This window comes from Solanum verrucosum, unplaced genomic scaffold, assembly GCF_900185275.1.
Source record: "Solanum verrucosum unplaced genomic scaffold, falcon-dt-bn FXZP01000252.1, whole genome shotgun sequence".
In the NCBI taxonomy this organism is placed as follows: domain Eukaryota; kingdom Viridiplantae; phylum Streptophyta; class Magnoliopsida; order Solanales; family Solanaceae; genus Solanum; species Solanum verrucosum.
The window spans coordinates 2175258-2192813 of record NW_026019988.1 but is presented as its reverse complement, the minus strand read 5'-3'; the positions used below and the strand labels follow the sequence as shown (position 1 = coordinate 2192813).

At 34.9% G+C, this 17556-nt stretch overlaps 1 protein-coding gene across 1 annotated transcript in view; it reads right to left on the bottom strand.

The window, feature by feature from the left end:
* Positions 1–17556, bottom strand: part of LOC125818850 (receptor kinase-like protein Xa21) — a 180000-nt gene that overhangs the window by 160987 nt on the left and 1457 nt on the right. The window lies entirely within an intron of this gene.

Here is a 17556-nt window from a genome sequence, read left to right as displayed (position 1 = left end):
TCTGCAATCTAATAACGCGAGGGGACATGTAATATTCGAGCTTGGCCGCGAGCCACCTTTTCTCGTACAAAATGTATATCCATTTCAATATGCTTAGTGCGTTGATGCTGAACATGATTACTAGCAAGATATATGGCACTCACATTGTCACAATACACAAATGTAGCCTGTTGGATAGGACAATGAAGTTCCAAAAGTAAATTTCGCAACCAACATGACTCAGAAACCACATTGGCACCTCTCGATATTCTGCCTCTGTACTAGAACGGGATAAAGTAGCCTGGCGTTTTGCGGACCAAAAGATCAAGTTATCACCCAGAAAGACACAGTAACCCGACGTTGAACATCGTGTGTCCGGGCATCCACCCCAATTAGCATCAGTGTATGAAATAAGAGTGGCTGTGGATGAAGGAAATAGGTGAAGACCAAAGTCCATAGTACCATGTATGTAGCGCAAAATGCGCTTAAGTGCGTGCATGTGTTCCTCCCTCGGGTCATGCATGAATAAGCATACCTGCTGCACTACATACGTAATATCAGGTCTTGTGAATGTAAGGTACTGAAGTGCTCCAACAAGACTCCTATAAAGAGATGGATCCTCAAACGGTTTGCTCATAGTAGTATCGAGCTTCGGTTTTATATCAACCGGAGTGGGAGATGCCTTGCATGATTACATGCCAACTCGTTCAATGATCTCAATAGCATATTTCTTTTGTGATAAAAATAAACCACCTTTATGACGAGTGACTGCAATGCCCAGAAAATAGTTCAAATTGCCCAAGTCCTTCGTAGCAAATTTCGAGCTTAGAAGGGAGATGATAGACTGACAGAGCTTATCCGACGAAATAGTCAAAATGATATCATCGACATACAGTAAAAGATAAGCCATAGAAGTACCTCGATGATAAATGATCAACGAATGATCCGAAGTACTTTGAGAAAACCCAAGAGTACGGACATAGTCAACAAACCTTTTATACCATGCCCTTGGAGCCTGTTTGAGCCCATAGAGAGATTTATTCAGCAAACACACATGATTAGGGCGATCAGGATCCTGGTACCCCAAAGGTTGATACATGTAAACAGTCTCCTTGAGTTCCCGATGTAAGAAGGCATTTTTGACGTTAAGCTGATGAATTTGCCAAGCTTTAGAGAGAGCCAAACTGAGAACCGTGCGAATAGTCTCTGGTTTGACGACTGGACTAAACGTCTTACCACAATCCACGCCAACCTGTTGAGTTTTACTATCACATACAAGACGGGCTTTATGCCTCTCAAATGAACCATGAGATCTTTCTTTATGAGCAAAAATCCTCATAGACCTAATTGCATTAACATTTGGAGGACAGGGAACCAACTCCCACGTCTTATTTTCAATAAGAGCATTATATTCATAATTCATAGCCAATTTCCAATTTAGGACATGAAGAGCAGACACAGGGTTACTAGGAGGGGTGATTTAGATGTTGATGTAAGAAGGTTGAAAGACTTCTTAGGCTTTGTAATCCCATGTTGACTCCTAGTAACTGGACCCGTAGGCAGACGTGAGAGAGAGATTGGAGGGGGGCGAGGAAGAGAGTTGGATGGAGAGTGGAAAGAGTAGATGGGATCGGTGTAGTCGACTGGGGAAGGCCAGTGATCGACTGGGAAAGGCCGTGATGCACTCTGGGCACATCGGAACCACTCGCTAGGTTGGGCGAGGTGCGTGCGGGCGCGTTAGGAACAGGTGCAACTTGTGGGTTAAGAGAGGTAGTGAAATGATGGACCAGGTAGGGAGATGGCCCATCATCTAGAAACCTATAAGTGTGAGTTTGAAAAGTATGAGACTTTGCATAAGGAAATTGTGTCTCATCAAATATTACGTGACGGCTAAGGATGATTTTTCTAGATGACAAATCAAAGCATTTATACCCACGATGATTTGACGGATACCTAAAAAAAACACAAGGAGTTGACCGGGGTTGGAGTTTGTTTATGGTTGTAGAGGGAATAAGCACATAACATAAACACCCAAACACTCGAAGGTGAGAACAAGATAGATCTTTTTGATAAAGGATGCGAAGAAGAGACTAATAATTTAATTGCTTATGAGGAAGGATATTGAGAAGGTAAGTCGCCATTTGCAACGTATGATGCCAAAAGGAGGAAGGGACGCATGGGCCAATAAAGTACAAACAATGTTGTTGATCGTACGAATTTGTCTTTTAGTTGTCCCATTTTGAGGGGATGTATGAGGACATGAAAGACGAACGAAATACCATTTTCTTTACAAAAATCCCAAAACAGGCCATTATCAAATTATGTGCCATTATCACATTGAATATTCTTTATGTCCCGCTCAAATTGGGTTCGAATAAATGTCTTGAAACTCAAAAATGTGGAAAACGTTTGTGATTTGTGCGATAAAGGAAAAGTCCACAAAAAATTTGAATAATCATCCACAAACAAGACATAGTATTGATGACCCAATGAACTCAAAATAGGGGACATCCAAAGATCACTATGGATAATATCAAATGGCATAATAGTGTGAGAATTTGAAGGATAAAAGGGCAACTTAACATGTTTTCCAAGAGGGCAAGAATGACAAATACGAGTGTCTTTAATTTGATTACATTCAATCAATTTATTCTTCCTAAGAGAGTTCAAAACAGGTGCTCCCGGGTGACCTAGACGATCATGCCAAAGGGATGGTACCAAAGCGGCAAAAGTAGATGGAGAAGTGACTAGAGTAGTGATGGGATATAGCTCGCCCCGACTTTCACACCTCATTACCGGTCTCCCTGTTCGAAAATCCTTCACAGATAACCCACACGGATCAAATTCAACAAAGACAGAGTTATCGGTTGTAAATTTTCTCACTGACACCAAATTTTTAACAAGGTGAGGGGCATGAAGGACATTGTTTCATTGTAAGGGAGGACACGGCGAAGATAATTTAGTGTGACCATAACCATGAATTGGAATTGATTGACCATTTCCAACTATTATACCACGTTTATTACTCATATTAAAATAAGACGTGAGGTTACCTTGTGCGGATGTCATATGAGAAGTGGCATCGGTATCCATGTACCAATTCGCATCCGGAGGAGTTATTCCAAGAGTATGCATTGCAGCTTCAATGTCGGTTGGAGTTGGAGCTATCGTGTAGGCCTGCTGCGGTCTGGGCCCAAGTATACCAGGCTGATGTTTCGGCTGTTGTCCATAATTGGGCCTTGTCCATGAGTTTGACGGATATGGACAAGGAGGTATAGCCCAGGGAGTCCACGGTGCCATCCAAGGCCACGATTGACCTCCAGCCCATGGAGAATTGGTTAGCGGATGCTAACCTGTTGGTTGTTGTCCGCCACCGTGGTTGTTGCCGCCTCCCATCTGACCACCACCTTTGGCCTTACCCCCACCGCCGCTACCACCCTTGCTGCCTTTACGACCACCATTGATGTTGCGATTATTGTTGTGTTATTGGTTTCTCTTCCCACCATTAGTATTACGGTGTGAAGAGGAATGATCAACAATATCATGTGAGCCAGTCGACTCACGAGCAACCATAGCTGATGAGGAGCTATGTGCCGCCTTCTTAGCAAGGCCGGCCTTTTCAAGAGTGAGCATCGAACGGGCCTGATAAAATTTGGGTAAAGGATCACATTGGCGAATGAGAGTGGCCACACCTTTGTAGGGTTCAGTGAGGCCAGAGACCAGTTGAAGAACTAGTCTATTGTTGTCGACGGGAGAACCGACATTCTTGAGTTGGTCCGACAAAGATTTGAGGTGCTGACAATAGGCAGAGACACTTGGAAAATCCTCCATGTTCACATGAGTGAAATCGTACTCAAGGGTGACGGCACGAGAGTGTTTTTTATCTTGGAATATGTCACGCAATCTATTCCAAGCCTCCACTGTCGTGGTGTCAGGCTCAAGAATCATATGTAGAAGATCATGAGATATAGTGGCATAGATCCACTGTAGAACAGTAGCATCAAGAGTCGACCAAAGTTCTTTCTCCTCCTTTGTTTTCGGCATTTTCTCCTTGTCCTTTGCCGAAGGAATAATATGGTCAAGAACTCGATGGGATCGTGCGTGAATCTTAAATAGTTCCGCCCATGTGGAATACTGGACATTCTCCATCTCAAGAGCGATGGGAACATGGTTCTTGATGTTGGATACATCAAAAGCAGGGTGAAAGGAAGATTTTTTATTCCGACATGATGATAAAGAAGAGACGAAGAAGAGAAGGGGGGGGGGGGTTGAAGAGGAAGCGGAAGGTTTGCCCCTAGAAATCTGATACCATGAAAGAGTTTAATCCCTTGCTTATTTCATTGATATCAATGGGTTTATATACAATCAATACAAGACTATAATTAAGGAAACTAACTAGCTATAATAGGAACTAAATATACACTTAACTAATGTGATATATATAAAGAATCAGAATATCTTTATCAGATATTCTAATAAATCAGAATATCTAGAATATATTTATCATATATTCTAACAATTATAGATAAAATGATTTCTTTTTTTATAAGCATAGTAATAAAGTTAAATGGTTGTGATTTCCACAAACTTTAATTGAAATGTCATCATATTGAGACATACATTGACAAATTAAACACAAGAATGTAGGTGAATTGCGTAAACTGAGTGGTAGGGAAATTGATTGAAATCATCATTTTCAAAGACTTAGTAATAGTACCTGACAACTTGCATGCATTATTTTCACAAAACCAAAGAAAAGTCAGTCCACTTGTGAACACTCCGAGGGCATAAATATTAATTAAGATCTAGTAAAATGACATGTTTATATATTATGTCAACTCTATTTAATAACATTAAGAAGTAACTTAAGCTAAATATATCGCCAGTTCCTTTTTAGTTGTCAAATTTTGATTTGACACGGCTATTAAGAAAATAATAATTGGTGTAGTGAGTTTACCATTTTAACTCTATTAATTAATGAGATCCCAAATATATTTACTCACTACATTTTTTAAAGACATTAACTCAATGTTAATAAATTGAGGATATAATAGGAAAACATTTTTTGTCCTGTCTTGATTTGTCAAAATTGACGAGTAAAAAGGGACATCAAATTAAAAAAATATTTGACAAGTAAATTGGAACGGAAAGAGTAATAATTAACCTACTATAACAAATTAAATTACACTAAATATCAAGAAATTCATTTCTACGAAGTTCCTAATTATTCACAGCCACTCACACATATGCTTTGTTTCCACAACCTTGACTTGACTATTTGCAAAAGTTTTTAGAAGTTTCCCAATTTAAATTCAACAACATATTATTATTATTATAAGGAAAAAAGTTCAAATATGCCATTAAATTATGAGAAAGGCTCCTCTAGGGCAATCAAAACCACTCAAATGAAATTACAAAAGCATATAAAAGTTAATTTACAATCTCAAATGAAATTACAAAAGAAACCAGGTAAACAAAAAACATCATATTAACTGGCAGCTCAGAAACTAACTTACTATGTTTTGTTAAGCCTCTTGACATCCATCATAGTCCATGTAAATGTTTGTGTTATCTATTTCTGCAAGTCAAGATTTTTGTTGCATATCTCTTCATTTGTTAGCCTTCTTGAAAGAGTTGGTTTGGCCCTTGTGGAGTCAAACCCAATAGAAGATGAATTAATGTGAAGATTTGATAGGAAGATAATTTTTGGGTACAAAATAAAAGTCAAGATAGTATATTTGTAAGTGAAATTTAGGTAAACCATAAGAAGGCACGAGTAAGAAGACAAACAAGAAACACACCAAAAGGGACAGATTTAACGTGGTTCGGTCAATCGACCTACGTCCACAAAGGAGATGAGCAATCCACTATAAATATCAAAGTACAAAATATAGAGAGAAACAACCTTAATCAATTCCCTCGGAATACAAGGAGGTACACAAAATTCTCCCCCACAATCGTAACTCTTAAAACCCTAGGAGTACATTGTGAATGCTGATTAAGTTAGAAGAAACAAACATATATTCATAGAGTACTAAAACCTTTCCTACAAGAAAGGGACTACTCAAAATATTAAAAGCTTTTCCTAAAAGGAATACCTATTTATGGTAAGAAATCAGGGGAAATAAATCCCAACAAATCTCCCCCTTGGCCTGAATTTCTGACAAAATAAATTTTTCCACCTTCTTCACATTAATCTTTAGGATTTTGCATCTCTTCTCCATAATCTCCTCCTTCAAATCTACATCTCGACATAGAGAACCTCTCTGAAACAATTTCTCCAACAAAGATCTGCATTACTGTCAAAAAGGTTGCGGCCAGAATTACACCCGCCAAAATGAACACTCATCTCTAACCTGGCCCCATCATTGAACCATGGCTCTGACTCCATCATTGAATCTGGCTCTGATACCACTTGTTAGGGCCGAAAATAATCAGGTGTAACGCGAAAGCTAGCAAAGCAAACCTCGTAAGACCACGAGTAAAAAGACAAACGAGAATCACACCAAAGGGACAGATTTGACGTGGTTTGGTCAATTGACCTACGTCCACAAAGGAGATAAGCAATCCACTATAAATATGAGAGTACAAAATATAGGGAGAAACAACCTCAATCAATTCCCTTGGAATACAAGGAGGTACACAAAATTCTCCACCACAATCGTAACTCTTAAAACCCTAGGACTACATTGTGAATATTGATTAAGTTAGAAGAAACAATCATATATTTATAGAGTACTAAAACATTTCCTACAAGAAAATGACTACTCAAAATATTAAAACATTTCCCTAAAAGGAAAACCTATTTATGGTAAGAAATCAGGGCAAATAAACTCCCAACAGGTTTCACATGTTAAATCTTGATTGTTACACCCCGAATATTTATAAGTTAAGACCCGTTCTATTCTTCATTCATATAAGGTCGCGCCGAGTGATTCTTAATGTTTCTTAGGTGCTAAGGTTAATTCTTTAGTTGGGGAATGATTTTGGATATCAATTGAGGTCACTAGAATCTTCGAGCACAAAGTTAAATTGAAATCTTTCTTACCGATTGAGTTTCAATATAAGATTATACTTAGGTCAACTTCAGACAATCATATCTCTCAGAATATAATGAATGAGGTGGCATATAACCTATCAAATTATAGTTCTATGAATCATCTTTCCAACGCCACCAAGTTTGCCTCAATTAGAGTTCTGAGTAAAACATCATGGTTGATTTACTGGAGACGCTCTAACCTAACAATAACTTCGCGATGATCCGTGTTACGAAGTGAATACAGACCTCATTGTCTGCTGGAGTAAAATCCTAACTCCCAGCTCATTTTTTTAAGGGTATTATTGTCCTAGAAACCTATAGAAAGTCATCCAAATTACCCTAAACGTGTAGAAAATCAGTTTTCATAATCAAACCATCTCATTCACTCCTAAATTCCTACTGAAGAGACCTCACCCCTAATAAAGAACCAGGTTCTTGTAAAATTGCCTAAGTAAAGACACAACACAATAAAACAAAGATTTTATCGTGGAAACCTTCCTCCCTCAAGGAAGGGAAAAACCACACCACAATTTTATTTTCTTCAAGCACAACTTAAGATTACAACTCAATAATCAAGGAACTAATTAACTCTAGTACCTATACTCTGTATTGATTAACTATAATCGAAGAGCCTACTCTCCAAGAAGTCAAACTCACTTCTTGGTACAACTCACTCAAGACTCTACTCTGCAAGAAGTCAAACCCACTTCTTGATACAGCTCACTCAATGACTCTACTCTCCAAGAACAACCTCTAAACACTGATTCAAAGATGAATCAATGCAACTCTAAAACACAAATGAAATTCTAACTCTAGAACTTCTTTCTTCCGCTTTCTCGATCTCTTTGAATAGGTTGGCCTCGCTTGGAATAACTCTCTTGATTTTTATTTGGCAAAGACAACTTTTTTCTTTCTTTATTTCACCCTTGTCCTTTTGTAAAGATTGATTTGAGCTTGACCAACTTCTACAAGGAAATGGATTAGTTTTTAAGGCATCTGTAGCGATCAAAGATGGTATGAAAATAACATCTAAAACATATTTTCAATGAAATTGTTAGATTATTTTCACTAAATTTTTTTTTCACATTCACTCATTATCACATTCAAAAAAAGAAAAAAAAAATAGTGCAGCTATGCAGTAAAAACACTAAGCAGTAACTACATGTGTGGAGTGCAGTAACAGTAATAGCGTTCTAATATATCTCTTCATTTGTTGGCCTTCTTTTATGGCCAACATAGCAATAATATGACAGCTTATGGTTATAATGATGTTTTTGACGAACCATCAATGGGTTGGGTTCGATATGGGTTTATAATTTTGGTTTCTTTTATATTCCTTCAATCGAGCTTTTAGATCGGCTTATTTTAGCAATAGAGTTTGTGATGCAGCTTCAACCATGTGTTGTGGTCAGGGGCGGAGCCACGTAGGCTCCAGGGTGTCCAATTGGACACCCTTCATCGAAAAATTATATTATATATACACGTAAAATTTTGACTTTATATTGATATATATAGAATTTGGACCCCCTCAAATAACAAAGTGATGCGCAGTGGAGTTGGCAATAGCCTGTGCAATCCTACTCTTTATCCCGGTTCGATTCCCCGCAGGGTTGTTTTCTTTTTCTGTAATTATTTTGACTGCTTGAATTCAATTAAGTAAATAAACATGCATGATTTTAACATAAAAGTTTAGTAGCTTGGTGGTTAATAGTATCATGAAGGTCTCCCAAGACTCAAGTTCGAATCCCGGCTCTACTAACTATTTTTTTCTAATTAAAATTGAATTATTTCCTTAAATTTTAATACCTTTTCCTTGTAGAATAAGATTTTCTTAAATTTAATACTTTTTCTTGTGGATTTTTTTCAATTAAAATTGAATTATTTCCTTAAATTTTAATATCTTTTCCTTGTAGAATAAGATTTCGTTAAATTTAATACTTTTTCTTGTGGATTTTTTTCAATTAAAATTGAATTATTTCCTTAAATTTTAATACCTTTTCCTTGTAGAATAAGATTTTCTTAAATTTAATACTTTTTCTTGTGGATTTTTTTCAATTAAAATTGAATTATTTCCTTAAATTTTAATATCTTTTCCTTGTAGAATAAGATTTCGTTAAATTTAATACTTTTTCTTGTGGATTTTTTTCAATTAAAATTGAATTATTTCCTTAAATTTTAATACCTTTTCCTTGTAGAATAAGATTTTCTTAAATTTAATACTTTTTCTTGTGGATTTTTTTCAATTAAAATTGAATTATTTCCTTAAATTTTAATATCTTTTCCTTGTAGAATAAGATTTCGTTAAATTTAATACTTTTTCTTGTGGATTTTTTTCAATTAAAATTGAATTATTTCCTTAAATTTTAATACCTTTTCCTTGTAGAATAAGATTTCCTTAAATTTAATATTTTTTCATGTGGATTTTTTTCAATTAAAATTGAATTATTTCCTTAAATTTTAATACCTTTTCCTTGTAGAATAAGATTTCCTTAAATTTAATACTTTTTCTTGTGGATTTTTTTCAATTAAAATTGAATTATTTCCTTAAATTTTAATACCTTTTCCTTATGGAATAAGATTTCCTTAAATTTTAATATTTCTTCCTTATGGAACAAGGTTTTCTTTCTTTATAAATATGAGACTCATTTACCCAAATCATATCACAATATTATTAAGAATAGAATCTCAATAATTCTCTCTGATTTTTCTTCTCGTTCTCTTATTTTATAATAAAAATAACCAACTTAATATTTTAGTTTCAAGTTTCAATAGACATGAGGAATTATTATAATAGAGTACCAAAAAAAAGTTCGACTTCTCTAAGACAACCAAATAAAGAAACAATGGTAGATCAATTAGAGATGTTGTCACATTCTTCTAAAAAACAAAGCATTGATTTAAATACTCTAAAAATGACTTGCGAAATCGAATGGATGATGAGTTTTTAGACGGTTGTATAGTGCCTTATGTAGAAAAGAAAGTATTTCGTACTATTTCTAATGTGTCTATTATAAAAACGTTTCAGGATATGAAATCTCGTCGAGTACAATTGTAATAATATATTTAAATTATGTTTTCAATAGTAGTTTATTTATTTATGTTAGTTTTAAATTATACACTTGTAATTCTATTTAAAATATTCCTATATTTAATTAAACATTGCTTAACTTGATTATTTGTTTTGGTAATTTAAATCGTTGCTTTTTTAAAAAAAATACTATTAAAAGTTTGGACACCATTCATTAAATTCCTGGCTACGCCACTGGTTGTGGTATCCTATGACAGACTGGTATTGGCATGATACTTGATGGATTTATTTGAGCAATTGTTACAAATTACATAGCACTAGAGTTTAGTGTTTGGTACTTAAATGTTGGTTGGTGTTGTTTATATCGCGTGTTATTGACTTACTATATTATTTATGGCCAAGGGCCAAATATACCCCTATACTATATGAAATAGTTTAAATATACCCCTAGTTATATTTTTGGGCTAAATATACCCCTCCCGTTGTACTTCCGGGTTAAATATACACTTATGACTAACAGAGGACACATGAATGATTAAGATTAAGGGTGTGTTTGGTACGAAGGAAAACATTTTTCGAAAATGTTTTCCAATTTTCTCATGTTTGGTTGGGCTAAATGTTTTCCAAATCAATTCATTTTCCTCAAATTTAAGGAAAATGACTTCCCCTCAAAACTTAAGGAAAACATTTTCCAAAACTCTCTTCCAACTTCAAATTACAATTATTTTTTTGTTGAAAAAATCAATTTATTTTGTCCCTACCCTCAAACCATCCCCCAACCACCCCCCCCCCCCCCCAAAAAAATAAATTTAAAGCTTGTTTTTAAATTCAATTTTTTTACCCCACTCTTACCCCTACCCCCACCCCCTCCAAAAAAATATTAAAAATTGTTTTTAAAAGATATTTCTAATTTCAATTTTTTATTTTTTTACCCCTCACCCACTACACTCGCCCTCCCCCCCCCCCCGCCCATCAACCCCCCTATCTGCCCCCAACCCCCTTCAAAAAGAAAAAAAATTTAAATTTGTTTTTAAAAAATATTTTCAACTTCAAATTTTTATTTTTTCATCCCGATCCTCGATCACCCACCCCCTCTCCGGTCACCCCCCCACCCCCACCTCCCTATCAGCCCCCAACCCCCTTCAAAGAGAAAAAAAATTAAGTTTGTTTTTAAAAAATATTTACAACTTCAAAATTTCATTTTTTCACCCTACCCTTGACCCCCCCCCACCCACCTTCTACCTAGCCCCCCCCCCTCCCACAAAAAAATTAAGTTTGTTTTTAAAAAATATTTTCAATTTCAAAATTTCATTTTTTCACCCCTAGAACCCACACCCACCCACCCACCCCCTCCGCAAAAAAAAAAAAATCAAGTTTGTTTTTAAAAAATATTTTCAATTTCAAAATTTCATTTTTTCACCCCTACCCTCGACCCTCGACCCTCGACCCCCGACCCACCCCCCCTACCACTCCCCCCCCCCACCACCCCCAAAAAATAATTTTAAGTTTGTTTTTCAAAAAATATTTTCAATTTCAAAATTTCATTTTTTTCACCCCTACGCAGCCCGCCCCCCCCCCCCCCCTACGCCCAAAAAAAAATTTTAATTTTGTTTTTAAAATATATTTTCAACATCAAAATTTTATTTTTAACCCCAACCCTCGACCCCCCCACCCACCCCCTTACCAGCCCCCACCCCCCAAAAACAAATTTAAGTTTGTTTTTAAAAAATATTTTCAACTTCAAAATTTCAATTTTTCACCCCCTACCCTTGACCCCCCCCCCTCACCCACCCCCTACCAGTCCCCCACCCCCAAAAAAAATTCAAGTTTGTTTTTAAAAACTATTTTCAATTTCAAAATTTATTTTCTACTCTAGTAAAAATAATAGATATTTCTCAAAAATATTTTTCATTCTTAAATCAAACACTATAAATCTTTTCCGGAAAATATTTTTTACTCACCAACCAAACATGAGAAAATAAGTCAAAAATCAACTTGTTTTCCAGGAAAACATTTTCCTTCATACCAAACACACCCTAAAAGAACTATTCAATTTAAAATAAATCACATTCTAACCCGCCCCGCCCCGCCCCAATAACCTGACCTAACACATAATTTATCTTCCAAACAAGTTATCCTAATGTCCAATTGAGTTCTCTTCGGAGCTATTTTTTCTTGTCTAATTCGAACATTAGCCACAGGTGAGGAAAACAACAATATCAACAATCAAAATTAGATAAAACGAGTACAAACTTGTAAGATTTGAAATAAAAAATGTTATTTTGGAACGATAATGATAGGAAATATATATATATATATATATAGGGGAAAACTGAAAATTTGTGGAATAACGAAGTAGCTAGTTTCAAACTTCACTAGCAACAAGAATTTTACTACTACTCGTGCTTGACCTTCTGGGCGAATTTCAGAGTCCTAGACATTGAGCTTGATCTGAAAGTCTCATTTATTTTGGGACATCCAACATAACATGGGAAACTTACCATGAGTTGAGCTTGATTATCATTGTTTTAAAAATAAAATCGATCCAAAGTGGGAGGATCCTGTTAGTGTATGTGCCAATGGAGGGTACTCAATGGACGTTAGGTTTCCTTGTTTGAAAGAAAAATTGGGTGGGTCAATGTTATAGATTAGACCGGGTTATTGAGGTGGGGCGGGTTGTATCCGAATTTGTTTTATTTTAAATTGAATAGTTCTTTTAATCTTAACCTTACATGTGTCCTCTGTTAGTCATAAGGGTATATTTAGCTCGAAAGTATAACGGGAGGAGTATATTTAGCTCGAAAGAATAACTAGGGGTATATTTAAACTATTTCATGTAGTATAGGGGTATATTTAAACTATTTCCTATACCACTCACATCATGATATATTGATATTGCTAATCGATGATCATGATCTCTTAACATATGCATCTTAGGTTGGTAGATTCGCATTTACTGGACAGTGAAATATGAAGTATTGAGAGCATCATTTTCATTACAATACTAGAAAAAGGGAGATGCAATGCCAATATGAGGCCTGTATTCGGAATACGTAATACATGTTTCTGAGTTAATATAAGAAGAAAAATAGTTAAGAAGTAATTCTAGACTTAGTTGCTGTAACAGAATTGTCTTGGAGTGAAATAACACTGGAAAAGGCAGAATGGATACTGTAGGAGTTCATTCAAATAGCTAATTTGAGATTGATATATACTCGGGTGATTCAGCAGTACTCTCTTCGTGTGGAGTTTTAGGAGTGGTGCTGCCACTGTCATCGATCACTATTATTGAATTATTGATAACAAAACTAATTATTTTTCTAAGAAAATTTAAAATTTTGGAGATATCATCAATTACTCCTTGATAGAATAAGTGCGTCCACTATCAGCCAACGGACCAGGTCCCTTGACTTAGCAAGAGCAGTAATGAAGACTAAATAATGAACAAAAAACAACACCAGCAGTTTACGTGGAAACCTCCTTGCTCAAGGGAGTAAAATCACGACCTGTCACACAGGATTTTCAACTGTTTTCACTAATCTTCTCAAGCAAAAGTGAAACACAGATTACAACCACCAACGAGATTAACCTCTTAATATCAAAGCTAAGTAATACGCCTATTACTTACTGAGCCTAAGTAGATACCACACTGCCCACTAAGTCATTTCACCCTAGACAACTAAGATTTTAACTAAGCAGATACAAAATTGCCCACTAAATCAGCTAGCTCCTAGATGATTTAGAATTTGAGTAAGCAAAGACAACACTACCCACTAAATCAGTTAACATCAATCTAGACTTTTAGATGAACTGAACAACGATCTAATTCCTTTATAGATTAGGAATGTTGCCAATCTGTGTTTAAAAACAGTAGTACTGATTCCAATAAATTTTGCAGAAACACGAAGTTACCAAAGTTTAATGAACTAGTGAAGAGCAGAAGAACATAAATTAATTTACAAACTAAAAGTTGTAACAACGTACCAGAATCTGGAAAAACAGAATAGAAAAGATCAAGCAACTGAATGCATCAGTGTCCCCTTAAGGAAATTATTCCCCTCTAGTATCTGAGGTTTGATTTGGAATATGTCCTCCTAAGATAGAATGATGATACCCAAAACTCTAGTGTCAGCGAACCACTCAACAGTAGTAAAGTACACGAAGAAATTTTGTGCAAAAGAAAAAAAAAAGAAATCAAAAAAATTCGTAAGAAAAAGTCTGAAGAATCAATGTATTTATAGGAAAAAGGAATTGGTTCCGAAAGGTTGCAACCCTTTCAGAATCCACACGACCATTCATGAAAGTTTGCAACCTTTCAAACAGTCATGGTTGTTCTTGAAAGTTGCAACCTTTCAGAACATTCACTTCCAACAGCGGGAAAAAATAAAATGGGTCGCGCGCGAATCCAAGTCAAGTCGTTCAATTAACTAAATAATTGAAACGTTTTGGTTAATTAACTAACTAAATAATTAAAACAAACTTTGTCCAAAAAATAATCTCTCGATCATTTTCCGAAGCCGAAGTCGAGCGAACGACGACAAAGCTAGGGGGTCCCTCTTTCCAACCCTTTTAACAATTAATAGGAGTGTTTCTATATTTAAACTCTCCTATTTTTCTTTCCACTACCGATGAGGGAGAAATGTCTTTTCACTAAAGCATAAGAGGACTTTTCAAGTTCCCAGCTCTTAAAGTTTCCAACTTTCCAAGTTCCTCTCTTTTCATCTTCCCTCCATTTCCCATTAACTCTTGCTACATACCCAAAAAGGAGTAAATTTACAATATAAGCACGAAAGATATAATCCTAAGACAACTAGACAGTTTGCAGCTCTATCAGGTGCTCTTGAGGATAATACTTCTTGATAGATGGGATTTTTGCTTGTGTTCTTGAGAATTTTCAAGATACAAAAAACTGAGGTTGTGTCTATTGAAATGAACCTTATAAAATGATAGACACAAAGCTCAAACTCAACAAAGACGCTTCAGCACTCTATCAGGTCCCTTTGTTGAGCATGATCATTGTTCTTCCTTGAAGTTAACCTTTCCTTTTAAGCTTATGAATTTTCAGAAATTCACAACTTTGTTTGCCAAATCTTGAGTTTGTGTTTTGAGAAGAGACTGTATCACCATGGACACAAACCCTTGGGACGAGGCTATTGGCTGAGAGCCTGCTGTTATGAAAAGTTGTGCACCAACCATATCAGAGTCGACAACCTTTTGACAATTGTCTTTTCGTCCTTTTCTCGTACGCAGACTTTTCGGGACCAGGTCCCTGTGTTCTTTGATGCTTGAGTTCTTGAAAAAGACTTGTTGGCTCTCTCTCTCTCTTCTTGAATGAATAATGTTTATTGTTGTATATAGCAGTTACCAACAAGGGTTTTGATCATTTAAACAAACAACTTTGTACGCCCTTCCTATTGGTGAAGTACGTTGCACATCTCACCAACCAACCTGACAAGGCAGCTGTAAAGATAGCTTTACAACTATGCACCACTATGAATCTAGATGGAAATACTCTGCAAAGGACCGGATCCCTGTATTTGTGAGGATCATCAAAACACTAGAATATAACACTCTTTTTTCATATAACTTCAAAATTAGAAATGATAATTTTAAAAGAATCAATGAACTCCCCGAAAATTGAAAGAACTTGATCGAAATCAGATTTAAAAAAACTATATGATACATCCTAATCATCTTGAAATATAATGGGGTTTATCAAGTTGTTCGAAATGTAAAAAATATTTACATAAAGTTTTAAAATTAAAGAGAGTAAAACAAATAGTAAAAAAAAGAAGAAGGTAAAATTGTGGTAAAAATGGTGACATTGAAAGTGAAAAGGTTCAATGGAGATGACAATGAATTTTTGAAGAAGAAAGAAGAAAGAAGAAAGAAAGAGAAAATAATAAGGAAAAAAAGTTAAAATAATTAGAAAATATATTTTATAATAAAACACGTGTAAAAATAAAATTATATTAGTTATTTTAGGTGCTCACTCTCTTTGAGAGAGTGCACACACTCTTTATGTAAGGTGGACAAAAATGATATAATAATTAAGTTAAATGGTTGTGATAATTCCACAAGGCCAAACACATATGCAGACCCTTAAACTTGTCTCTAAGTTTTATTTTGGCACTCTAACTCAACTTTGTTTCATTTTAACCCTTCAACTCCAAATTTTATGTTCCATTTTGACACTTCTAATTGATATGGTAGAGAGTGTGCATCAAACACTCTCTAAAAGAGTGAAAGAAAAAAAAGTATTTTTTTAAAAATAATAAAAGATTATCCTTCCACTCTATTTCTTTTATGTACCATATAATACAAACGACTAATTTTATGATTTTTTTAGTTCTATATATGTTATTCAACTGCAATTTTGCATTTTAAAAATCGGGGATCATCCGTTAGTTAATGTAAAAAATTAAAACTGACAGATGATCATTGATTTTATTTTTTTTATAAAAAAAGTAACAATTTCTTTTTAAGAGTTTCCCTATATTTTTGAGTGAAAAATAACCAACGAAAGTGCGTCGATTTTCTTTCTTAAATAAATCAATGACAATCCAACGAAGTCTATTGACTTTCAATATTTTTTTTGTAGTGTTATTAATTAGCAATGAACATGAGTTTTTTTTTCACTCGTATTTAGTTGAATGAAAAATTAGAAAACTGATATTTGAGTTAGTCCAAGTAGACTAGATATGAAAAAAAAATATATGTGATATTATTTAATTTAACTAATTGTTTTTAAAAAAAAACCAACACACTTTCGTCGATTATTTTCTCATACAATAATGTACAAAAACTCTAAAAAAATATATATTTTTTTAAAAAAACTATGTTCATCCATTATTTTTCACACAATAATGGCATGTGAAGTACTCACATCCCACTTAGTTGATTCTTTGAAAAAGAGTGCCAAAATGGAACATAAAAGTTGGAGTTGAAGGGTTAAAATGGACCAACATTGAGTTGGAGCGCCAAAATAAAATTTAAGGACAAGTTTAAGGGTCTACATATGTGTTTGGCCATTCCACAAACTTATTTGTGGGGTATTACACATTATTGAAATGTCGTCACATTGAGGAATTGCGTAAACTAAGGGTTAAGGAATTGATTGAGAAAAGTCAGTCAACGGCTGTCTAAAACAAGTTGCTTGACCTTTTACATATCCACATGAGAGGCGGATTTATGATGTTAAGTTTATAATTTTTTACAATGATTTTAAATTAATAAATAACAATAATTGGATTCATATTTCTTAGTAGTTCGGTTGATTGACTTTCTACTTAAACTTTTACTTTACTGATGAGCATTTGATTCTCCAGATTGTAATTCCCGTTTGCCCAACTAGCTTATTCCTTTTTGTTTAAAGGTAAGAACTCCAAAAATATCACATCAACGGTTGTTGGTGAGGTTATCGTGATTTTGTGAAATATTACATTAAGTATTTACCTTATTCAGGAGACCCATCCAACCCTTACCTAGTCGAATGGGTTAAATCACCTCG